The sequence below is a fragment of the Lissotriton helveticus genome, chromosome 7 (assembly GCF_964261635.1).
Source record: "Lissotriton helveticus chromosome 7, aLisHel1.1, whole genome shotgun sequence".
NCBI lineage: Eukaryota > Metazoa > Chordata > Amphibia > Caudata > Salamandridae > Lissotriton > Lissotriton helveticus.
Genome location: NC_136068.1, coordinates 180,163,142 through 180,189,743, shown reverse-complemented (window position 1 = coordinate 180,189,743; position 26,602 = coordinate 180,163,142). Strand labels below are relative to the sequence as shown.

General features: G+C 48.3%; 1 pseudogene across 1 annotated transcript in view; it reads left to right on the top strand.

Annotated features, from left to right (window-relative positions):
- Positions 1-26,602, top strand: part of LOC144768989 (uncharacterized) — a 641,387-nt pseudogene that overhangs the window by 548,904 nt on the left and 65,881 nt on the right. The window contains exons 11-14 of the transcript XR_013598658.1: positions 2,328-2,468; positions 2,617-2,760; positions 12,679-12,825; positions 24,860-24,997. The product of XR_013598658.1 is annotated as an uncharacterized LOC144768989 (transcript). The remainder of the gene's footprint in view (positions 1-2,327; positions 2,469-2,616; positions 2,761-12,678; positions 12,826-24,859; positions 24,998-26,602) is intronic.

The following is a 26,602-nucleotide window of genomic DNA, read 5'->3' as shown; positions in this document are numbered from 1 at the left end:
CAGAACACTGTAGTCAAACTCATACTGGACCTCTCCAAATGGGCACCATCATGCCACACCTCAGAAACCTCCACTGGCTGTCGGTTCAGGAGAAAAGCCAGTTCAAGATCCTCAGGCATGCCTGCAAAGCCTCACATGACCAGGGACAGTCCTATGTAAACCATTAACTGAACTTCCACCAGCCCTCAAGACACCTGTGTTTCACCTCACTCGACCTCGCACACACCCCTTGCATCTGCCGCAGTGGGGGCCGCTCCTTCTCCTTCATCACCGCCAAGACCAGGAATAACCTGCCCCTCAGCCTCTGGACAGCACCCAGCGTGGAAGATTTTTAAGAAGAAGCTCAAGACCTGGCTTTTGACTGAGTTCTGGCACCCTCAGCACTCCGACACCATAAGGTATGACAGCATCACGTTAAACAAATATTGATTGATTGATGGATCGTCAAACAAATATCTCCAGGAGGAGACTGACAGTCAAGGGGGAGGGCAAATAGCAGCAAGTTAGCATCAGTTCTGCCATTGTATTTGGGATGATTCAGTAATGGTCTTTTTAAATTACTAGTGGAAAGTAGTAGGCAGGTTTGGGGGTGGTTGAGTGAGTGCTTTGTTGTATATTAGATAATGTACTATAAACCATGGAGAGAGACTGCATCTGATCAACCAAGTGACTTAAAGCACCACAATGCAAAAACAGAGAAACCCATGTCCAGAAATGTAAGCGCTGGGTGTGCCCACAATGGTGGCAAGCATGTTTCTTCTTGGGAATAATTCAAAAACACTATGCACTGTATTAACATAATACATTGGGAGAGCTGCTGCTGACTTGCTGACAACCTGCTCTCTCCCTCCTAGATTCGATTGGGTAACAAGCCATAGGAGGCACCTATATACTTTTGGTGATAATTTGCCTGATATGATAGAGCGGCACTCCAGATGGGACTGTTTGGACTAAGGATTTCCACACCCTAAGACTGATTATTTTTACATTTGTATGCACTGCATCAACAACCTACTCAACAGGTCGTTCCTGAGGTCTGACTGGTTTGCCTATATATGGGGTCACACCTTTTGCAAACTCTTCAGAAGGACACCAGTCTGCCAATAAACCTCTAGGGTTTGTAAGGTCTAGTCACACTTCTACTACTTGAGACTAACCAGTCCGTTTCAAGACTTTGCAATTTTAACTTCTTTTTAGGTCTCATCTACAGACAGTGGTTAGCTGTTTGTTGATGAAGACTTACTGCATACAATACCAATATTTATAGCATAATTTGCATCAGATATTTGCTTATCATTTGTTCACGTTCTTGTTAATTTCATTTGCTTGCTTCTTATTCAATGGATCTCCTTCCTTTTACTTTTTTTGTTTGCTGGTCCTTCCCCTGAAGCATAGGTTCTTTACCACCCTTTTGTCTGGGTGACTTGCATCGTGCCATGTCTCACATCAGAGAGGAATCCATGGGAGTACATGTCTTTTCTTGCTCTCCCCCAAAATGCTTCTATTCCCCCTCAGATGCCTGCTTCCTATACTCTGTGTATTGCACCCAACACCTCCAAGCTAATCTGTAAAAGCACAGCAATAATCATATATAATTCATGCGTTTGATCAAAGAACACATTTTATGAGGCTGGTGATCTTTTATCTCCTGCCTTCCACATGGTGCACCAAAACCCAGGCTTTGGCACACAAAAACAGCAATTATGGTGATGGGAGAGGCAGGCTGCTGCACTCACACAGTCATCATCATCACACAAGTTTATTTCGCTGGTAAGAAAAATTGACATAAAAAGTATTATACACAAACAAATTCATCACTCACACAGACTTTTATGCATACCACTGACTGGAAATATGTCTCTTTTCTCGAAAATCCTAAATTCGGCTCCCCATCTCACGCAGAGCACCATAATGGCTGGAGTATTTCTTCCAGTTTCTAGTGATATGGAAAGTGAATTGCAACCATTTTCATGTAAATTACACAACTGTTATGGCATTTAAGTACTTGCAGCTTGTCCTCGGTGGTATTTCCAAGATGGACTCACGTTTGGTAGGCTTTTTTAAATGTTGTTCAGAGGTTCCTGTACGACATTTGAAGAATAAATCATGCCATTTATAAAGATTGGAAATCTTGAAATAAATGTTAACTTTTCCTCCAGCATTGTGATTTGTTTTTATTTTGTCATTTTATCAATGCTTTACAAACAAGCACTAGCACAGCTAATAACTCAGCACTAGAATCATCAAAGGCAAGATTAGTTGGTTTTGTTAATACTTGTTACACCATTTGGCCTCTCTTATCATTGAGCCTATATTCTGTTTTTCAGACAAAGAAGGCTACTGCGAACCTAATCCAATACGTTGCTTTATTCCTGGACGCTATAATTGCGCCAATGACAGCGGGTGTCCAAAGGATGAGAAGTGCTGCAGCTTTAGGTGTGGAACTGATTGTAAACCTCCATTGAAAGGTACAAGAATGAGAAGCACGAAGGTGGACAAACACCTAGTCTGCCCATTCACTTATTCTGCCAAACACTTCCTGCAAGAGTGGATGGAACGACATGTTAAAAATAAATGTACTAATGCATTTATATTGTTTCTGCTATGTTCTGACAGAGAAGCCAGGAGAGTGTCCACCAGAGCGAGTCCATGTTCCAGACGGATTCAATGATAGCTATTGTAACACTGATAAGAACTGCACCATGGATCAGAAGTGCTGCTCGGACAATGGTGACCGGTTTTGCAAGCCTCCCGCTAGAGGTACTCGCTAATGCAGCATTTACTCTTTTACCCTTTTGAATACTGAAATATTCCTGTTTATGGCCAACTTCAACATCTTTAAGACTCAAAAGTGTTGTCCTTATCTTAGTACTTCTTTTCTAAACTCGACAGGTTCTCTCCTGACAGAGAGCACTGTATTCAGTGATGCAATGGCATGTTTAGAACACAGTCAGTCAAAAGTACTTTATTCGGTTCATAGCAGCCGGGGGCCGTGGAGGGAGTTACGGTGGGGCAGGGAGGCGGGGAGGATGAAGGCCGGATGGAGGGTGCTAAAAACAGGCATAGGGATCATTGCAGGTAAGTACACAATTTAATTAATAAAACGAAATTCGTAGCGCGCACTGCATGGCAAAAAGTAATGCTGTGCGCGCTACGAATTTCGTTTTATTAATTAAATTGTGTACTTACCTGCAATGATCCATATGCCTGTTTTTAGCACCCTCCACCCTGCCCCTCCCCGCCTTCCTGCCCCACCGTAACTCCCTCCACGGCCCGCGGCTGGTTCATAGCAAAAACCATAAAAGTATACAAACATCAAGAGTCAGTCCCATAATAAAATACAGTAATTAAAAATACGAATACAAACAACATATTAACATTCTAAAATTTGTCCGAACTTGATCGCTTTTAAGGTAGGTGAGCACAGTAAAAAAAAAAAACAAAAAAAAAAAAAACATTCCCATGGAAAAGAGGACTCGCTACGCACATCTCTTCCAATTGATTTTTTTGCTCAATCTCATTACTATAGTCAAAATGTACGACACATTAAAAATTTCCCAAATGTTCGAGAACAGCTGAAGGTACAGAAGGGCCGGTTTTACTTGTCTAAAACCTTTATCTTTGATTAGGGGTAAAGTACATTTTTTCCGTGTTAAGATAAAATATTTTCAGAAAAACATAAAGTGCGTGGTATCCATGATTGAGAATCCATCACATGGACAGATCTCTAGATCTTTCACCTTAGTCCAACTTGGGCGTCCTGTAAGAAGGAGATGGAATTTATTTAACCTGAACTTGGTCAACAAAAATCTATGATTAGAATTGTTTACCACTCTCAGGTATAGTTCCATCTCGCCAAAATTTGTTAACAGCTGATGCGCTCTTACAGTTGGTTTAGTCAATTCATTATCTTCTCTCTCTAGTCCCTTAATAAGCTGGTATGTGTATTTTACCCATTTCACATCCCCCTTAACCAGATCGATGCTATGCATTTTCCCCTCCTGTGCTGGGATTTACTTATTCCCATGTTTCATGACGAGCTGGGCTCGTCATGAGCGTGCGAGGAGGCTACCCCATGACGAGCCCAGCTCGTCATGAGCGTGGAAGGGGTTAACTAATTTAGAAGGCTGACTGAACAATTCTGGGCGACCTAAAATGGCCGCTACCCTCTTAACGTAGTTCAGCCATGGGATGGAATTGCTTTGCTCGAGGGCTAGACAGTACCTCAATACCTCATGATTTAATTCTAGGTCTGGGTTCAACCACACTGTAATCCATTTTAAGAGCGGTGCTAAGGCTATTCAATCCACCAAATATTCCAACCCACATTCTTGGTGAACAATATAACCCGGGGTAGATTGGGGGACCGATAGAATATTCCTTAAAAACTTATCCTCCACACCCTGCAACAGTTTTACATCTTTAAAACCCCCATAAATCTGCTCCATACATGGCCAAGGAAACACATTTAGCATCATAAACTTTTAAAACAGCCTGCAATGGTTTCACGCCTAATTTCCGCGCAAAACCTAATACAGCCAAGGTAGCCCTTGCGAAAACGTTACGCTTAGTGGCCAGTTGGGGCAGCCATGAGGAGCTGTCATCAAAAATAACCCCTAGATAAGGAAATCTCGAAACTTTAGACAGCACATTTCCATTGCAGTACAGGGTCTTTGTTTTTTTGCCCTTCATGCCTACAGCCATTACATGGGATTTAACACTTAGATCTAATGCTTTCATAAAATCATAAAATGAGTTTAAAAGCAGCTGTAACCTTACCAGTGTGCGTGCCAGGAGAGCGGCATCGTTCGCATAAAGTAATGCCGGTATGGCAAACTTGCCCGCTCTCGGTATGTCCTTGTACGCCTCCCCTAGGACCGTACCAAGTTCATTAATGTAGAGGGTAAAGAGAAGGGGGCTAAGATACACCCCTGCCTAACCCCATTCGTGATCCCGATCTTGCCCGTACAATTGCCCTGGCGGTCAAACCTAACTGTGGCCGTAAGGTCCCTGTGAAGATCTGCCAGGAAGTACACAATACGTTCGTCGATGCCTAACTTCAGGAGCATACCCCACAATTTCGACCTGTTCACTCGGTCAAAGGCCGATGACAGGTCCATGAATGCTATATGTAGTGAGCCCCTTTTGGCAATTGTGTACTTCCCAATTAATAAATGGAGATTAAGGCTTTGGTCTATGGTGCCACGACCCTTCCTGAACCCAAATTGGAGGACCGAAAGGGTGTTTGTTTCATCCAATTTCTCACAAAATTTGCTCAGGACCACACGACCTAAGACCTTCACTGCAGAGTCAATGAGCGAGATCAGGCGATAATTAATGGGTTCCCCTCTGTTACCTTTTTTAAAAATCGGCACAATGACTGATTCGGACCAAGTAGTCGGTATACCGGATTTACAAACTCTATTAAAAACATTGGTTAAAACTTTGGACCATAACTTGACGTCTGATTTAAAGAGGTTGGCAGGGACACCATCGGGACCTGGGGCCTTATTACTAGTCATTTTCCCTATGGCATCTGCCACCTCAACCTCAGTGACCGATAAAGTATACAGGAGCAAAGTGGCGGCGGGTGAATCCTCCTCCCCTATATTTGCCCCTTCATAGACAGACTGATTTAAAATGAGAGTGCCATACCTGTTCCTGTATGGCGCAATCTAGCTGATGGTTGCATGCATCATTAAAAAATGGATTATTGACAACAGACCAGAATTTAGCGCTATTCTTCAGCACGTCAATGGAGGTCAATTCTTCCCAGGCTGTTTCCCTAATTTCGCCCTTTCTGGCTTCTACTACCCTTTTGTAAGTTTTCCTTAAGGAAGCCACAAGTGACCTATCCACTGGTTTACACCTCAATGCCAATCTTAATTTTTGGTTGGCATGTGTGCAATTATGGTCAAACCAGCCAACCCCCCCTAGGTCCTTAACTTTCCCTGTGCGTTTAAGATCCGCATCTATTTGAGTACAGACTGTTAAGTAAGCGTCTAAAACCTCCTGATCCCCTGCTTCAGAGTCCATGCATATGTCCATCTTCCTGCCTACATTGTCAATAAGATTAATTAAAAAATCTTCAGGGACGACCCTACCCCATCTTATCCTTCTGGCCTGATCTGTTGGAACAATGTCATTCTTATCGACTCTATTATAACTTTTCTCAGATATTCTAATTGAATCTGTAACACTGAGGGTTACTGGGTTATGGTCACTAAAATGGGACCAAGCCACTGAATAGCTATTATTTTACTCCCCTGTGTATGACTAATGAAAATATAATCAATAATTGAGCCTCTCCCTCTACATTTAAAGGTAGGTATATTCTCGTCTTCCCTTTGCGGGAGCATCAAACCATGGTCTGCCAAATTTTTTTCAAGAAATACCCCTTGTGCTGAGTGCTCAAAATGAATATCCCCTTGTTCTACAGGACCTAACTGGTCCAGAGTCGAGCATTTTTCTGGGCACCCATGAATATTGAAGTCGCCCAGGAGGATAATTGAACAATGATACTCATTAGCCTCTCTATATTTTTCACTATGATGCAGTCTCCCTCAACATCCTTGGCCTTATGACCCACCCAGCGGACACGTCTTACATTGATTATTTCCCCATGTAGTTCTGGTCTAAGTGGCCGATTTTTCCCTAACCAAAACATCACCTTATTTTTTAGTTCATGATGAGACTCCACCCTATTTTTTTGCCACTCTGGGACCCCCGCCAAAACAATCACATAAGGGTAAGACTCCCAAGGGAGATCAACTCCTTTATGATTACTCCGGCTATTAAATGCCTCTGGCACTACTTGGTCTTGAATAGTGTCAGGTTTCTGTAATCCCTTAAGAGAAGTCTGGCTATGGTTATCAGCTATTTTACCTGTGTTTGTATCACTTACTAACTGAGGAGGCTTTCCTTTAATCTTGTCCCCCCCCTAATTTGGAATGTGCACTATTCCCTTTAAGCAGCTTTTCCTTAGGGGGAGGCTTCTGAATGTTTTTCGGGGGATTGACTAAGTAGGGTGCACTGGTTGGCAAATGATTTACTTCCCCCAATTTCTTACGCATATTTGAATTAGCCTGAGTGACATTTTGAAGAGCTTCTAACTGCGTGCCTATCCTTTTTAGACGTTCAACTACTGGGAAAATTAGAGACTTTACCAAGTGTTCGATTTTATCTAGTGAGCAAGAAGTGTCTACAGCTCTACTTGGTGCGATATCCGTTATATCAAGAATGGAATTGGTTTGGGTAGAAACAGGTATCTCCTCCTGGATAGAGGTGATATTATTAGCTGTGTGGATGCCTGCCATATATCTAGGTGATATAGCTTTCGTCCTCTTACTGCACCCCCCCTTCTGTGCTTTACCACCACGTTTGCGTTTCAAGGCGGACACTGGCGTGCTTTCTAGGGATTTATGTGCAGCTAGATGTTCTTTTGTTGGCTCGGTGCTTTTTCTAGCCCCGATATCAGTACTTGGATAGGCCATGAAAGAGACCAGGCTAGCATCCACCCCGCTTATATAAAAAATGACCGACTGCTCCATGTTAAACTGAATTGGGGGGGCACACTGGGTCAGAGCATGCGCTGGTGACGTTGCGGAAGCAATGTTCCCAAGCGACGATCTTTTTTGGAGAGCGGGGTCAAGAGATAGACGTCGCACCGTTTGGACAATCTCCTTTTCCAAGGCCGAAGCAGGCACGTGATGAAAGCATCTATGGGGCCTATAATTCCCCCTGCCCCTCCCTTGTTACACAATTTCTGGCCTTTCGGTATTTTAGATGCCATATTTCCTAAATCGAAGACCAGTATCTAATATACAGTAGTCAGTAAGTGCCAGTCTACAATTGTGGACAACAATACTTTACATCAATATCTCCTTCCCTCCACCGTAGTTTTGTCCGTGTCAAACACCAAGGGGGCTGGCCCAGTCCAGTCTCCTTCGGTCTCTGACAGGAGAAGACGGGCCCGCCCTTGGCCCGGGCTTGGCCCGGCTCGTCCCGCGCAGCGATATACAGAGTCCAGTTTGTAGCTTGTGTGACGGCCTGGGGGTGGGGCTGCCAGGGGGCGTGGACCAGGTGTCTATGGTCATGCAGGGACTCCTGGGAAAGTGAGTCCCTGTTATGTGGCGCTCCACACCTGCAACAAGATGTTTTATCCCCACAAGCAGTCCAAGGCTCTCCTTCAGTGCTTCCCCCGATCTGCGGCACGACGCGGCACCCGCAGAGCGGGTGCAGCGAGAAGGAGGGGTGAAACACACACCACAGGACAGGAGGCAAGAAGGTCCCAAGTAGATCACTCCACACAATCACGGCGGTTCCACACCCAATCAGCGGTAAGGGTCCCACTGTATGCAAAGGCTGAGGAGTTTAAATCTGGTTTACCGGCCTGGGGGCGGGGCTACCAGGTTGCGCGGACCAGGTGTCTATGGTCGTACAGGGACTCCTGGGAAAGTGAGTCCCTGTTATGCGGCGCTCCACACCTGCAACAAGATGTTTTATCTCCACAAGCAGTCCAAGGCTCTCTTTCAGTGCTTCCCCCGATCTGCTGCACGACGTGGCACCCGCGGAGCGGGTGTGGCGAGCAGTAGGGGTGAAACACACACCACAGGACAGGAGGCAAGAAGGTCTCAAGTAGATTACTCCACACAATCACGGCGGTTCCACTCCCAATCAGCGGTAAGGGTCACACTACATGCCACAGTGCGGGATGTCCAGACCACACCTGATCATTGACTAGATGGATGTCTCACTTTAGAGAGCAGTAAAACTATTGACACGATGAGATCCCTTCCACGGTCTCAAATACTACAAGCAATGGAGGCCTGTCAATATCTCTCTCTCTCTCTCTCTGTATATATATATATATATATATATACATATATATATATATATATATATATATATATATTTTTGGACAAATGGAGCAGCACATCCAGGATTTTTTAAAGCTACTTTATTGAAGCTTTCACCCCACCAACGCGTTTCAGCCTCAACAGGCTTTGTTCACGGTCAGTAAGTCCTTCAACTCTTTTCACATTTATACTAGCCCATTTTAGCCATTATGAGGCATTATGGGATACGTAGTTTCACATATTTTCAAAAAGGTTAATTAACAAAAAGAAAGACTGGTGTTATTCACATTTAAACTTTCTTAGGTGCATATTCAATTCATATGGGCATTTTAAACAGTTCATGAGGGATTAGTTCCCAGTCAGTTTTTGATGGTGATCCCTCATGAACTGTTTAAAATGCCCATATGAATTGAATATGCACCTAAGAAAGTTTAAATGTGAATAACACCAGTCTTTCTTTTTGTTAATTAACCTTTTTGAAAATATGTGAAACTACGTATCCCATAATGCCTCATAATGGCTAAAATGGGCTAGTATAAATGTGAAAAGAGTTGAAGGACTTACTGACCGTGAACAAAGCCTGTTGAGGCTGAAACGCGTTGGTGGGGTGAAAGCTTCAATAAAGTAGCTTTAAAAAATCCTGGATGTGCTGCTCCATTTGTCCAAAAATAATAATTGGGTCTGGATCCGACCCCTGAGCAAGCACACGCTGTGGAGCGCTCTCTAACTCCTGCTGGATCACATTGTTTTTGGATATATATATATATATATATATATATATATATAATATCTATACTAATATAATAAAGAGAGAGCCCAAACCTTTGAGGCGGGTAATCTCAGGAACCACAGCACCAATCACAACACCCAATACAGCGTTGGAAAGGGCAGTTGCAGCAGAAGGACATAGGCTATGCAGACGCCCACCATATACATTTAAAAGGTAAAAGAACCGTGCCAGCAAAGTAGTCCCTTGTGGGCGTGTCTGCGTTGTGCTGTGGGCGTGACAAACGCTGGGGGCGTGTGGTACGTTCCGCCCTTCATGCCATGTCTCATATCGTGTGCTGTGGGCGTGTGCTGGGGGCGTGGGCGTGTGCGGGGCGCAGGATTACGGAAAAAAAGCGAGCGTTGTGCCCTATATTACATTGTTTTTTCTTCCCAGGTTCTGTACATTCCAGCTCCGGGTGTCCACCCTGCTCCCTTTAAATACCCCTGCACCCCATAATCATAACCCACCCTTACTCCTTAAAATACCCCAACACCCTTAAACACTAACCCATCTTAACCTATAAATATACCCTGTACCCCAAAACCCAAACCTATCCCTAAACCCTAAAAATACCTCTGTTCCCTAAAACCCAAACCTAGCCCTGAACCCTATAAATACCCCTGTACCTCAAAACCCAAACCTATCCCTGAACCCTAAAATACCCCTATACCCTAAAACCCAAACATAGCCCTGAACCCTTAAAATACCCCTGTACCCCAAAACCCAAACCTACCCCATAACCCTTAAAATACCCCATTACCCCAAAACCCAAACCTACCCCTGAACCCCAAAAATACCCCTGTACCCCAAAACCCAAACCTAGCCCTGAACCATAAAAATAATCCTGTACCCCAAAACCCAAACCTACCCCTGAACCATAAAATACCCCTGTACCCCAAAACCCAAACCTAGCCCTAAACCCTAAAAATACCCCTGTACCCCAAAACCTAAACCTTGCCCTGAACTCTTAAAATACACCTGTATCCCAAAACCCAAACCTACCCCTGAACCCTAAAAATACCCCTATACCCCAAAACCCAAACCTAGCCCTGAACCCTAAAAATACCCCTGTTCCCCAAAACCCATACCTATCTCTAAACCATAAAACTACCCCTGTACCCCATAACCCAAAACTATATCTGAACCCTGAAAATACCCAAACACCCCAAAACATATACCTCAGTACCCCAAAACATATACCCCTATACCCATACTCACCTTGTCCAAACATTTAAAAAAACATGCTTTTACCATTCATGCATTTACAACTAATTTCGTTGTAAATGTATGCGTGGTAAAAGCATATAAAATGTAATGCCATGCGTTATAATGGCATTGCAGAGTCATGGTACTTTCGTAATGAAAGTATGCGGAGTAATGGTATGCGGAAAGAAAGTTGCGGAATAATGGGTGTTTACCCTCCCCCGGTAAGTACATTGGTGGCACACATCTCCAGCAACATACTCATATTTTTTCACCACCGATTTGAAAAATGCACAGGTCTCTCTCATTGATGGCCAGCACCGACATTCACTTTTAGACACACCTCCCGCCACAAGTTCTAGAATTGCGAAATTTAGAGCTGGGGAGCTACGTTCGAATCTCGGCATCAGCTCAACATCCTGTGATTCCAGACAAATCGCTTTGTCTCCCCGTGCCTACCACAAATGAATGTGTTCTTCTGTAATGTAAATTGTGCTCATGCCATGTTGTCGAGTTTGCGCTATATAATATTGCAAGGAAAAATAAAGTAGGGAAACTCGAGTTCACACACTACTGAACGCGCACTCTTAAGTGCATCAGCAGTGCACTGTGAATCGGAGCGTTTCACAGGCCTGTCACAGATAAGAAATGCTATCAAAACGAAATCCTACAAAACAATATACTACTGGCCGGCAGCAATTCATACCCGGACAACGTCGGGATGGGCTGCTAGTATATATATATATATAGCCCCGTAACCCCACCTTCTCCCTGCCAATCTCGGCCTCGGGAACCCCACCCCCCTCGGACAGTCTTTTTTTTTTAAATGGGGAGGGAGGCCGCATGACCTCCCACCATGGGCTGATAACGGCTCCGGGGACCCCATCCCCCGGAGCTTGGCCTTTTCCTTTCTAAATTTCTTTTGAAAAAAGATAAGAGGCCAGCAGGTTCCCCCATTCTATGAGCCAATTTTGGCCCCGGAGACCCCGTCCCCTGGTTCTAGGCTCTATATATATATATATATATATATATATATATATATATATATCAAACACACAAGTTTTCCCCCTCGAAAGAGCCAGCACACAAGTGGGTTCAGTGTAAGGATTTCATTTACTGAAGGCTGCTGAAATGAAGGGATGAAACAAATCACAGCTTCAAAATAAAACACATGCCTGACGCGTTTCGTGCGTGGAGCACTTTCTCGAAGGCAAAGTTCAGAATGTCAGCACTGCCACAGGTGCAACTTGAATGAAATATCCAAAGTTCTGCCCCAGTGGGCGTGGCCGAACGCACGGCCACCTGGTCTCTGTAGTTGCACAAAATATAGCTACAGTGAGCTGGCGCGCTGTCTCTGTAATGAAATAATAAATCCATACCCGAGTGGGTTGCTGTGTTATATCAATTCCTTCACACAGCTTGTGACAGCCTCCAGTTTCCAACACTTGTCTCCAAAGGCACATGCCGGATGACATGCACAGAGACTGCTACGCAGCGGGACTCTTTCACGGCCGGGACCAGCCGTCTTCAATCAAACACACACGTTTTCCCCCTCGAAAGACCTTCTGAACTTTGCCTTCGAGAAAGTGCTCTACGCACGAAACGCGTCAGGCATGTGTTTTATTTTGAAGCTGTGATTTGTTTCATCCCTTCATTTCAGCAGCCTTCAGTAAATGAAATCCTTACACTGAACCCACTTGTGTGCTGGCTCTTTCGAGGGGGAAAACTTGTGTGTTTGATATATATATATAATATATATATATATATATATATATATATATCTCAAATAAACAAATATCACAAGGCTGGGCATTTTCAAGTTTCTTTTCCCATTTTTCTTTTGGACAGCAAAGCTCGGAGAATGCCCGCCGGCACCTTATGACATGGCTGCTATGAAGGATAGAAATGATTTCTGCACTTCGGACAGTGAGTGTGCCGAAAATCTGAAGTGCTGCCTCACGAAGAAAGGACTCACATGTGAGCCATCTATTCAAGGTATGTGGCTGATTTTCTGTTGTTACTGGCCAGTATAGTTGTGAGTCACCCCACATATATAAGTGTGCTGTGTGTGTGTATCTGTCTTTTGCCTCTTTGGGGCAACATACAGGTTTGGAAGCCCCAAATTTCAAGTCTATGACAAACCCTTTATCGGTTATTCAGCAAGCAACACACACATACACACACCTATTGATGTCTCTGTGGTCCATCACTCTTATATGCCTGAGGAACTATTACAATGACTTAGAGTACGCTGCCAAACCAGTAAAGAGGTTTGAACAAGAAGGTAGACAGTGATCAGCAGCGTAGTGGTGGGGCAAGTATCTGGCCCGCATAGAGACATTTTCATCTTATAAAGTGGCGATACCCCAACAGAATGTTGAAACTAAATTTGAATGACATACTGAAAAGTTTGACGCAATCTTTCAAACCGCAATAGATACAAAAATGCACTCAAAACTAAAATTGATTCTGTATTTCACCCTGGATGATTGTCAGTGGCGGCTCCTACACTAATGCGAAGGAGCGTCAACCCACTGCTCACTGGGTGAGCAATTAAAAACGGAAAATAAAATGTTAATAATGTAACGTTATTATAATTTTATTTTATCATACTGGCTCAGTTGGTTGGGGCAGGGCGGGGCTGGGCTGTTTATAGGCTGTAGAGGAGTGGTAGGCCGACATGAAATGTCATTGGCTCTTTGCATGTTCTCTACCCAGACTGCAATACAGCAAGTGTGGAGAACATCCCCAGGGTCCTATTCCCTGTCTGAGCGCCGAATCACGGCGCTCAGTCCAATCACAATGCTGCATTGCAGCATTGTGATTGGTGCAGGGAAGCCTGGGTACTTCCTGCTTCCACAGAAATCAGGAGGAGAACGGGGAGGATAAAGGAGAGGTCAGTGTTTTTTGTTAAATGTACTTCTTAATTCCCTCCCCCGCACCCCCCACTCCTGCTCAGTAATATCTGCTACTGATGCTACTTAGACATGGCAAGAAAGCAACGGATTGATGCAAATGGTTAGCTAGACCAAACATCAAAGACGGGCACAGAAAATGGAGAGCAGACAGATGACTGAGGAATCAAACAACAGGCAGACCTACCAGGAACAGGCGTCCCAGGAAAGAGCATGTCTGGTGGAGGATGTCACAAAATAAACAAGATGCAATGTCAGACACTGACCCTTGTGAGACTGGTGCAGGGTTAACTCAATATCTGTAAATGAGATACTAAGCTAAGGCCCAGTTGTGCCCCCAATGTCTGCAGAGCACCTTGTCAAAATGTACAAATGGTTGCTGTTTTGTTGGTGCCGTGAATGTGATTCACCTCATTGATGCTAGGTATGGACAAAATTTAAATTACACTGGAGTAATTCACATCATTTTGTGAATTCCACATTACATATATTATGCGACTATTCTGAAATAACTACATTAAGCCCCTTCATTTAATTACACTCCATTCTCAGTAAGAAAAAGTAGTTAGAATAACAAACTATTACTAACCCACAACATAATGCAGATTTTCTAAATAATAAAAGATACCATTCACTGGTAAAAAGGCTGAGTGGGGTCAGTCAAAGCAAATATTTTGTCAGACAACATAATGAAGGAAACAAAAAGGGTGAACTGTTAGATTGCTTAATAAGGTCGAGGTCAAAAGAAAATGTATATGTTTGATCTGATCGGACAATATGAAGATAGTCAGTTCTTTGCAAGATATTATGCTACATTACATTGGTTGCCCAACATGGCGTGGCCTGAACGCATCGTGAATTACCTACAGAGGATACCCATGATGACCTGTTTCACACCAAAATAATTGGAAATCCTATAAACACGAATCACTGTGGATGAAATAAGCATATCATTTGACCAACTTGCCATTGACAAGACACCTTGTATGGATGGCTTGCCCACTGTATTCTATACTATGTGTAAACTGAAACTGGACCCCAAAGTGTTATCCATGTAGCTTCTTGGATGAGCTTTATAGATGCATAATAAATGTAATGAATAAAATCATCCTAGAAGTTCAAACTTTGTGTATCTCTTGCGCCAGCTATCAACATCTATAGGCTGAGGTGACTTTAAGAACAACCTTTTTCAACAAGGGTAAAATGACCCCCCTAGGGGATGGTGTAGATCAACAATGATCAACGATTGTCTTTCCAGGGTTCCAATCTACAATCCTAAAAACTATACTTGTCAGGGTAGACTTGCTAGTTCCACCTTAACAGGCCTGGTGTTTTGTCATGTAAATGGCAGACATTTTAATGATCAACCAGCTAATCCAACTTTCAAATCATCAGGCAAACAAGCAGTCATGAATTATACATTTCTTCATGTCAATGAGATTGAAAACGTACAGGATTCTAAAATAATTCCCAGACTTGAAAGCGGTCACAACTCACAACACATCACCTTAACCCCTTGCGCGCTGCGATAATTCTCCCGCTGTGCGAGAGAATTAATGAGCAGGCGGGGTTTGAACGGCCCCCGGCCGTCCTCCACTTACGCCCACTTAGGTGTATGACGGCCGGGGGACGTCCTGAGCACCGAAGGGGTTAAGACTTAGAACCGTGGACTATAAAGCAAGAAAGCTGCAAGGTAAGGATAACTTAATGGTGAGAAATCCGAAAAAGAATAGTTTGGAAGGATGGATTTAAACAGTTTCAAGATAAGATGTAGGGTTAACCAATTTTTATAAGTTATACATCAACCACTAACACCCAAAAGGGAAGATTTAGAAGTGAGATTCATTCTGGTACAGTTCTTCTTACCCAAATGTACAACTTCCTAGCAACAGCACTTGTAATAAATACTAGTAAGGGGACTTGCAAAAGTGCAGTGGAGCACAACATTAATCTACAAAAGAGGAAATGTAGAAAGGAATTAAAGCATGTTGGAAAGGCGACCCCAGGGGAGACAGAAGGTGTCTGACTGTCCGCCCCGAGACCCACCTCTCTTTTTGGAACAGGCCGAGCGCCGTAGGGAGGCCTCCTTGGCGAGGCTTCTCTCCTACAATCGTAACAGCAGAGCAATCACACTACTGACAGATAGACGTCACACAGGAAGGATATTCACAAGAATCTTTATATAAGTAATCAAAGCAAGTTCTTGGCAGGATAGCGGGCAAGGATCGAGGGATCCGTAAAGTCGTGGTCTCGGGGAAAGGGGGTAGCGGGACATTCTTGGCACCCACTGGTGCGTGGATAGTTCAAGGGGTCAGGCCGCGACAGCGTCAGCAGGGCCTCGAAGGTGGTTCCGCTTGGTCAGGCCGCGACAGCGTCAGCAGGGCCTCGAAGATAGTTCAGCTTGGTCAGGCCGCGACAGCGTCAGCAGGGCCTCGAAGGTAGTTCCGCTTGGTCAGGCCGCGACAGCGTCAGCAGGGCCTCGAAGGTAGTTCAGCTTGGTCAGGCCGCGACAGCGTCAGCAGGGCCTCGAAGGTAGTTCCGCTTGGTCAGGCCGCGACAGCGTCAGCAGGGCCTCGAAGGTGGTTCAGCTTGGTCAGGTCGCGACGACGTCAGCAGGGCCTCGAAGATAGTTCAGCTTGGTCAGGCCGCGACAGCGTCAGCAGGGCCTCGAAGGTTCCAGGTGCAAGAGTTCGGATCGGGATCAGCCGCTACGAGGTCAGCAGGGCTTCGACTCCAGATACAACTGCCGTCCTAATCCAGGGCTGGCCCAGATATAGGACTGGAGGGCTTTGATGTCCGGACCCTCGCGCCTGGGGGTCAGAGGGGCCGGGATGAAGGTGTCCAGACACCCAGCAGGGGGGTGGAGCCAGCGCCCAGGGAGGCTGGAGGGCGATTGATACCAGGCGTCCGGGGGCGGCTGGAGGCCCATCGAAACTCTCCTCCTCTGGGATCTTGTCGAGTGGCCCCTTTACCACCTAGGAGGATCTTGGTGCCTCAATGTCGGGGCTTTGCTGGGGCCGGGGCCCGGGATGGCTGCGGCCACGTGTTCGGGTCGTGATGGCCCCGAGATGGAGTCGGCCGGAAAGGGTGGCCTGGTCAGGTTGCCAGGCTGGCAGCGTTGGCGAGCAGGTTCCGCCGGGGTACCAGGGAGGGGTTGTAGGTGGCCGGGGAGGCTGCTCTCGCCGATGGTTCGTGAATGTGCGTGTCAGGGGGGTCGATAGTAGGTAAATGGAGGGCCGATGTCGTCCTGGGCCCTCCATGCGGAAGGGGTCGGACCACGCCACGAGGCCGTGTCCAACACACGTCCCCTCCAGCTGAAGGCGGGGAGAGTCACCCATCTTCCTGGGGGCTCTCTTCGTCAAGGCGGAAAAACCGGGACAGGCCATCAGCGTTGGCGTGGTCGCTGCCAGGGCGATGCTCCACAGTGAAATCCATGCCTTGGAGGGAGATGGACCATCGTAACAGTTTCGGATTTTCGCCACGCATCTGCATCAGCCACCTTAAGGGCCGGTGGTCAGTCTGCACCCGGAAGTGGGTGCCGAAGAGGTAGGGCCTGAGTTTCTTGAGGGCCCACACGACAGCGAAGGCCTCTCTCTCGATGGTGCTCCATCGCTGTTCTCGGGCCAGCAGCCGCCGGCTGATGAAGGCCACAGGATGGTCAGTTCCCTCGGAGTCAATTTGCGACAGGACCGCCCCGATGCCGTGTTCCGAGGCGTCGGTCTGGACCACAAACTCTCGGCTGTAGTCGGGGGCCTGGAGCACAGGGGCGGTACACATGGCTGCTTTCAAGGTCTCGAAGGCCACCTGACACGCGGGTGTCCACTGCACTTTCTGGGGCCGGTTCTTCGAGGTCAGTTCCGTGAGGGGCCCCACAATGCTCCCATAGTTCTTGATAAAACGCCGATAGTACCCAGTGAGCCCCAGGAAGGCTCGGACGGCGGTCTGGTTGACCGGGGGCTCCCAGGCTACGATGGCGTCGATCTTGGGTTGGAGGGGAGCCACTTGGCCGCTCCCCACTTGGTGTCCCAGATAGGTCACGGACCCTTGGCCTATCTGGCATTTGCTGGCCTTCACAGTTAGCCCGGCCGGGCGGAGGGCTGTCAGGACTTCCCAGAGGTGTTTCAGTTGCTCGGCCCAGTGGAGGCTGTAGACCGCAATGTCGTCTAGGTAGGCGGCACTGAAGTCTTCTAGCCCCGCCAGTACTTTGTTTACTAGTCTCTGGAAGGTGGCCGGGGCGTTTTTCATGCCGAAGGGCATCACTTTGAACTGGAAGTGGCCGTCGGGTGTGGAGAAGGCTGATCGCTCCTGGGCGCCAGGGGTGAGGCCGATCTGCCAATACCCGGCGGTGAGGTCGAAGGTACTGAGGTACTTGGTGACCCCAGGCGGTCGATCAGTTCATCGGCCCGGGGGATGGGATGTGCGTCGGTTCTTGTAACAGCATTCAGTCCCCGGTAGTCGACGCAAAACCGGAGTTCTGGCGGGGTGCCAGGCGCGGCGGCCTTGGGGACCAGGACAACTGGGCTGGCCCAGGGACTGTCGGAGGGTTCGACCACCCCCAGGGCCAGCATCTTGGTAACTTCCGTCTGGATGCAGGCCCGAACTCGGTCGGGGACCCGGTAGGCCCGGTGTCGTACTGGCTGATTGTCCCCGGTGTCGACATCGTGGACACACCATTGGGTAACCCCGGGGGTGAGGGAGAACAGATCTGTGAATTGTCCCAACAGTTCTTGGCAGTCTCGGCGCTGTGCGGGGGTCAGGTCGGGAGAGAGAGAGATCCCTTCGACGGAGCCGTCCTTCTCAGTGCACTTTAGGAGGTCGGGCAAGGGCTCGGAGTCGTCTTCGGTCCCATCGTCGGTAGCTAGCAGCAGGCTCAGTTCTGTGCGGGCGAAATGAGGTTTGAGCCGGTTGGCGTGCAGAACCCGGAGGGGGTTCCGAGGAGACTCCATGTCCACGAGGTAAGTGACGGGGCTCTTGCGCTCGATCACCTTGAAGGGCCCCGACCATTTGTCCTGGAGGGCACATGGTACGACCGGGGACATGACCCAGACCCGCTGGCCCGGCTCGAACTCGATGGAGGAGGAGTTCTGGTCATACCAGCGTTTCATGTCCTCCTGACTGGCCTCCAGGTTGGCCTCCGCAAGGGCCCTTAACTTCCGAGCCTGGTTTCGGAGGGTCAGGAGGTACCGGTAGACATCCGGTGGTGCGTCTTGGACTGTAGTTTCCCAGCCTTCTTTGACCAGGCTGAGCGGACCTCGGACAGGGTGTCCGTACAAGAGTTCAAAGGGGCTGAACCCCAGGGATTTCTGGGGTACCTCCCGATAGGCAAACAGGAGGCAGGGCAGCAGGACATCCCATTTGCGTCGTAGTGGCTCTTCTAGGCCCTGGATCATCCCCTTGAGAGTCCGGTTGAACCGCTCCACAAGTCCATTCCCTTGGGGATGATACGGGGTGGTGAACTTATATGTGACCCCGCACTGTTGCCACAGGGACCGCATATACTTCGATATAAAGTTGGTGCCCCGATCGCTCACGACCTCTCGGATGAATCCTACTCGGGAGAAGATCCCCATCAGGGCTCGCCCCACCACGGGAGCGGTGATGGTTCTGAGGGGGATGGCCTCAGGATAGCGGGTGGCGTGGTCCACCAGGACAAGTATGAAGCGATGCCCTTGCGAGGTTTGAGGGTCCAGGGGCCCCACAATGTCTATTCCCACTCGCTCGAAGGGGGTGGTCACTACTGGAAAAGGTTGGAGCGGGGCCTTCACCTTCCCCCCGCTCTTTCCGCTGGCTTGGCATGTCGGGCAGGTGAGGCAGTGGTTATGTACATCGTTGCGCATTTTGGGCCAGTAAAAATGGGTCACCAGGCGGCTGTAAGTTTTGTCCTGCCCCAGGTGCCCGGCGAGGGGCACATCGTGCGCCAGGTTCAAAAGGAAGTCTCTGAATCGCAGGGGAACCACTAGCACTCGGCTGGCCCCCAGCTCGGCAATTTTCTGTTCACTGTATAGGAGGTCGTGGTCCCAGTAGACCCAGTGGGACCCTGAGGTGTCCCCGGTAGCTTGGGCAGCGGCTTGTTGGCGGGTCCCCTCGAGGGAAGGGCAGGTCTTCTGTTCCTGCCGAAACTGTTCTCGGGTGGGACCACCCTCTTGGCGCCATTGGGCGAGTTCGGGGATGTCGCTGAGCTCATGGTGGTTTCCGGGCTCCGATGGCCTGGTCTCGGAGTCGCATTCTTCATGGATGGCAGGGGGTGGTGGCTCGGGCCACTCCGGCTCTTCGGTCGGGGCGGCCTCGGTCGCTGCCGGGGCTCGGGCCGCCATAGATCGGGTCGTCGCACAGACCCACTCGGGTAGTCCCATCATTCCTAGGTGCTCTCTCCGCTCGACTTGGGCCCAGGGAGAGCTCTCGAGGTCGTTCCCAAGGAGGCAGTCCACGGGGGCGTCGTCCCGGACGGTCACCTTGAGGGTGCCCGACACTCCCCCCCATTCGAAGGGAATTCGGGCCATCTGGCATAGAGTTTCAGAGTTGTCGGCGGCCCTCACGGGGCATCGTACGTTCGGGATGATCTGTTCGGGGGTCACCAAGTGGCAGCGGACGGCCGTCACACTGGCTCCCGTGTCTCGGAGGGCTTCGGTCCGTCGTCCATTGATGTGTACCCACTGACGGTATTTTCGAGTGTTGCTCGGTAGCGGGGCCTGGGGGACCAGGTCTCTATTGCCCAGGCAGGCTAGGGCCATGGCGGCCAGTTCATACTCGGTTTGATCTTCCTCGTAGACCTCTACGTCTTCTTCTCCCTCCTCTCCCAGGGCTGCAGCAGCGAACTGGCGGGTCGGAGGCCCAGTGGTGCCGGGGCGCTGGTTCATGGGGCAGATGGGGTCATTGGCATAGTGACCGGTCCGCTGGCATCTGTGGCAAGTAATGTTCGGGTGGGGCCCCGGCCGTGCTGGGGGGTCCCTCCTCTGATCAGGGACGGCGAAGTGTTATTCGGGGGGGACCCCTGAGGGGGGCCCCGGCCCGGGGCCGGCGGGAAGCTTCGGCTCTGGTTCTGTCCTCCTCCGCCTCCACGCTGGCGGGGGTGCCCCCGGCCGCCCTGTCCTGTTTCTCCTATCGGTGTTCGGGGGACCCGGGTGCTCACCCATCGATCCGCCTCGACGGCGAGTTTCCGGGGCTCGGTTAGCTTGCTGTCGAGTAGATGCTGTCTGAGCTCGACAAAGCAGTTGTTGGAGAGGTGCTCCCAAACGATGAGGTCGAACAGCTGCTCGTAGGTGGACACTTTGCTGCCCTTTATCCATCCTTCCAGGGCCCTGCTATAAAAGTTCACGTACTCGACCCACGTGGTACCGGGGATTTTCTTGCAGTCTCTGAATCTCTGCCGGTACATCTCGGGGGTGAGGCCATACCGGACGAGCAGGGCGTCCTTCATGTGGTCATAGGAGGACATTACGTCGTCGGCCAGCTCCAGCAGGGTGTCTCTTCCTTCGCTGACGAATCTCCCCCATAAGCCGGCACCCCAGTCTTTTCGCGGAATGCGGTGCGCGGTCATGGCAACTTCGTACGCCTTGAACCATTGCTGGATATCGTCATTCTTGTAGTACTCCTTGACGATATCCTTCGGGATGTGGACCTTTGGGTCGGCAGGAGGTGGAGGGTTCCGGGCTACCGCGGCGCCAGCCTCTTCGAGTTTGGCTTTGATCTCTAGTTCTTTGAGGCCACGCTCGTGTTCGTATGCGAGTTTTTTTTCTTCCAATTCTCTTTGCCGCCGCCTTTCTTCCAGATCTCCCTCTAATCGCAGTTGTTCAAGGGCCATTTTCTTTTCTGCTAATTGGAGTTCTCCGTCCAGCCGGAGTCGGCGAGCTCTAGTTCATGGAGCCGACTCCTCTCTCGCTCCCGGGCGTCTTCGTGGGAGAGGCCCGGGTCCCTGTTGGCGGTTCTTTCCTCTATGGGGGCTATGACGGTACTCACGGGTACTTCTCGGACAATGTCATCGTTCGTTTGGGGTGGGGTCTCTCTGGTCTCCACCCAGGTTTGCAGCGCTTCTTTGAAATCGTCCTTTGTGCTTAGTCCGGTGGTAGCGTTACCCAAGTCTTTGCAAAATTGTTTAAGTTCTTTATGGGTATACTCCTTTAACAGGTCTTTCTGGAATTCTGCAGTGGTTCCGGCTTCCTTAGTAGTCATCGTGGCTGTGGGTCTCTGTCAGTAGTGACGTGTTACTCGCTGTACGATTTGCGCGGGCTCGGATCCCGTCGCTTGCCACCAATGTTGGAAAGGCGACCCCAGGGGAGACAGAAGGTGTCTGACTGTCCGCCCCGAGACCCACCTCTCTTTTTGGAACAGGCCGAGCGCCGTAGGGAGGCCTCCTTGGCGAGGCTTCTCTCCTACAATCGTAACAGCAGAGCAATCACACTACTGACAGATAGACGTCACACAGGAAGGATATTCACAAGAATCTTTATATAAGTAATCAAAGCAAGTTCTTGGCAGGATAGCGGGCAAGGATCGAGGGATCCGTAAAGTCGTGGTCTCGGGGAATGGGGGTAGCGGGACAGTCTTGGCACCCACTGGTGCGTGGATAGTTCAAGGGGTTAGGCCGCGACAGCGTCAGCAGGGCCTCGAAGGTGGTTCAGCTTGGTCAGGCCGCGACAGCGTCAGCAGGGCCTCGAAGATAGTTCAGCTTGGTCAGGCCGCGACAGCGTCAGCAGGGCCTCGAAGGTAGTTCCGCTTGGTCAGGCCGCGACAGCGTCAGCAGGGCCTCGAAGGTAGTTCAGCTTGGTCAGGCCGCGACAGCGTCAGCAGGGCCTCGAAGGTAGTTCCGCTTGGTCAGGCCGCGACAGCGTCAGCAGGGCCTCGAAGGTGGTTCAGCTTGGTCAGGCCGCGACAGCGTCAGCAGGGCCTCGAAGATAGTTCAGCTTGGTCAGGCCGCGACAGCGTCAGCAGGGCCTCGAAGGTTCCAGGTGCAAGAGTTCGGATCAGGATCAGCCGCTACGAGGTCAGCAGGGCTTCGACTCCAGATACAACTGCCGTCCTAATCCAGGGCTGGCCCAGATATAGGACTGGAGGGCTTTGATGTCCGGACCCTCGCGCCTGGGGGTCAGAGGGGCCGGGATGAAGGTGTCCAGACACCCAGCGGGGGGTGGAGCCAGCGCCCAGGGAGGCTGGAGGGCGATTGATACCAGGCGTCCGGGGGCGGCTGGAGGCCCATCGAAACTCTCCTCCTCCGGGATCTTGTCGAGTGGCCACTTTACCACCTAGGAGGATCTTGGTGCCTCAATGTCGGGGCTTTGCTGGGGCCGGGGCCCGGGATGGCTGCGGCCACGTGTTCGGGTCGTGATGGCCCCGAGATGGAGTCGGCCGGAAAGGGTGGCCTGGTCAGGTTGCCAGGCTGGCAGAGTTGGCGAGCAGGTTCCGCCGGGGTACCAGGGAGGGGTTGTAGGTGGCCGGGGAGGCTGCTCTCGCCGATGGTTCGTGAATGTGCGTGTCAGGGGGGTCAATAGTAGGTAAATGGAGGGCCAATGTCGTCCTGGGCCCTCCATGCGGAAGGGGTCGGACCACGCCACAAGGCCGTGTCCAACACAGCAGCTGTCGGTTGAAGGGAATCTACACAAAATACCCACCATGAAAAAATTTAAATTTAAGCTAAGAACCGAAATTTGTTATATTAAAAACCAGAACAAGTACACAAATGGTCATAGATGCACATTGCAATGCTCACAAAAAATGACAAGGATTTTTGGGCCATAGCTACCAAGGGCACCAACATTCATAAAGCTGAGTGTGATTACCATATAACACACGATCAATGGGAAGAGCATTTGACAGCACTATACATGGTGTTAGAATCAGACCTGATGTGTAAGGCAGGCGTAGAAGACAGGCCACAACTTAGAACCAGCCATGTAGAGATCGTGAAACAAATAAAAAATTATAAGACCTAATACGCATATGGTCCAAATGGGCTATCTGGTACACTAATGAAAATTAACCCTGAAAAATGGGGCATGATGATTCTAACCCCAATGTTCAAAACGGTTATACGGTCTGGTCTGTTATTCCCTTGATGGAAGGGAACAATTTTGTATCCTATATATAAGCGAGGGTCCAAAAATGTGCAGTATGGTTATCGCCTCATTGCCTTGTTGGATGTTATTCGTAAAACATCTCCTACTCGCCTGCAGGTATGGATTGATCAATCAAACAGATTAACTTTCCATCAGTCAGGCTTCCACCCTAACTGCAGTATGACAGACAATATCATAGCCTTGAGCATGATCGTCTAGAAACCCCACATCCAGAGAAAAAACCTTTTTGTCTGCTTTATAGACTTTTCAACAGTCTTTGTTATGGTGAATCGAACTAGACTTTGGGGGAAGCTTAAGGGGTGGGGTATTCTTCCAGGTCATTTAAATCTGCTAATGGAAACTCCACAGGAAAACCTGGGTTGGAGTCAAGATTTCGGATGGTTATGGTATATCTCCTAAAATTCCTACTCATGACAGGAAGCTAGGGTAGACTAAAGTCCTCTTTTTAGCTTATGCTGATGATCTGGTCATTTTGGCAACAATCAATTAAAATAGCAAGTAATTAAACGTGAGTACAGTGTGCACTATACACTATGATGTGTCACAACATTAAACAAAATACATGAATATCATCCTGTTAATTGCCATTATTTATTCTCAAATGTTCCATTATTCTCCTTATTGTAATTTGTTAGCATTCATAAATATACATATATTAATGCCACATTGCAAGCACAATCTTCCCTGTGTGCTCAAAATATATACACACATACAGTAAAAAAAAATCTTAATGTCAAGCCCAATGCATTTAGTCACTCAGTTACTTCTTCAGGTGCAATTCTAAAAAAGAAAATATAACAAAAAAAAAGGACAAATGTTGATCTTCAACTCAAGGCTTTGACATAAGCAAGTCATCGCATTGGTTCTTTAATAATAAGACTGACTTTGCCAATGCTTTCTGAAAATGCAAAGCAATATGAGGTTTGTCTGGAATAAGAAAAGATTAAAACAATGCAGGCAAACATTAGCTTTCATTATCCCCTTGCTGTCATCCAGATCATGAACTTCGAAACACTCGCTTACTCTGATGTTTCTTTATTTCAGATAAACCGGGTGTCTGCCCACCTCATGTGACCTGCATCCGTGGTGCACGCGCGACTTGTGTCAATGATAGCGGGTGCACGGGCGACCTGAAGTGCTGCCCCTCCAAGTGTGGAACGGCCTGTGAGACGCCACAGAAAGGTACAGCATACAGTGGTTTCACTGGAGCTAAAAACAGTCGAATGCCAAGCCCATTCGGGTGAAGCATAAACCTTTTTGGTGTAAGTGTTGGGGTTTTCAGATATTAACATAGACGCCAAAGTTCCACGCTCCAACATTTGACGGCACGAGCTCTTGTACTGATAGAACTGTCAAGTGGAAAATATTCCACTTGAAGTCACGCTCAGAAATGCAAATTTGAAAATGATTCACGTTAAGCGAGTCTTGGAAATGTGCACCTCGAGTGCATAATTGTAAAGAAAGGAAGGTCTAGCAGTTCCCTCAGCAAAAAAATAGATTTTGGGTAAGGAAAGACTCATACAGCCCAAATTAGAATGAAAAGATTTTCAAACTTCAGATAATTTTTTGCAATGTGTTGTTTTATTCATGTATTTATTTGTATAGCGCAACTAATACCCTAAGGTATCCTAATGTCATCCAACATCCTGCCAACCATGAGGTAAAAGTGCTTAAGTATTAAAAAATAAAAAATATAACAAAAGGTATGCCTTAAAGTGCCAAGTCTACAGACCCTTCCTGAAAGAGATCAGGTCAGGTGAGTTTTTAAGTGTGGATGGCAACTGGTTCCACAATCTGGCAGTGGTATTTTTTAAAAAAATGTACACTTTGCTTAGGTGTTATGGAGTTCTTCTCTCGCCTACCTGTGCTGCTAGGTGACCCTTTGCTGTAACTTGTCTCTGGTGGAGCTTGAGGTGAAAGTGGGAAGCCAGTTGAAGGAGAAGTGCTTCTCATAAACTGAGCAGGAGTTAGAACAAGCTTAAATGCAGGAGTGGGATGACACAGTAGTGTGTGTGCACAGAACGTGCTGGTGTTGTGTCGCCAGCCTGGTGGATCAGACATTCTGCCATTTTTAGGGCTGGCCTAGAGCAGTGTTGTAGCAAGAGTGCCATGGACCCTAATGCAGTCGAGAAAAAATGTACCCTCAGCCACTGGTTTTGAAGTACAAATCAGCTTTACTTGGGGTGTCCAGGGACCCCTCCCACCCAGTTCCCCCTGTCACACTGCATCTGCTGCAGTATTGATAACTGTGCACCAGGCCTAGAAACAATTCGAGCGTCCTCACCAACCTCATATTTTAAAACAAATCACACAAAAAATACATGAGTAAACATAACCTGTGGGGGTTCGTCCTCACCCTTCACCCATTGTCTGTTCAAGTCTCATTCACAATGTGTTTCCTCCCAACAAAGCATATAACATAGGGCAGTGGGTCAGCCCATTTCATTTATTGATTTTCTTCACTGTGAGTGACTGCATTTTGCCCGTTTACCCTGCCCCCTCTTAAAGAAGAAATTACCACCAGCGCGACTCACAATAGTTCCTTTCTGCAGATACCACTCAGGGCTTCTGGCTTTACCCTCTTACCCCATCTTTCCTTAATGAGGTTACATATGCTCTGCACTTCTGGGTAATGCTGTTGGCTCTACCCTTGCTGGCCATTCTCTATTACTGGCCAAAGGACTATTAGTATTCCATGCTATCTCCATGCTCACCAGCTCCTCCAAGGCTCACTTGACCTATATTCTGCTGGAGGTCATTTCAGCTGTTTATTGGTCACATTAGGGC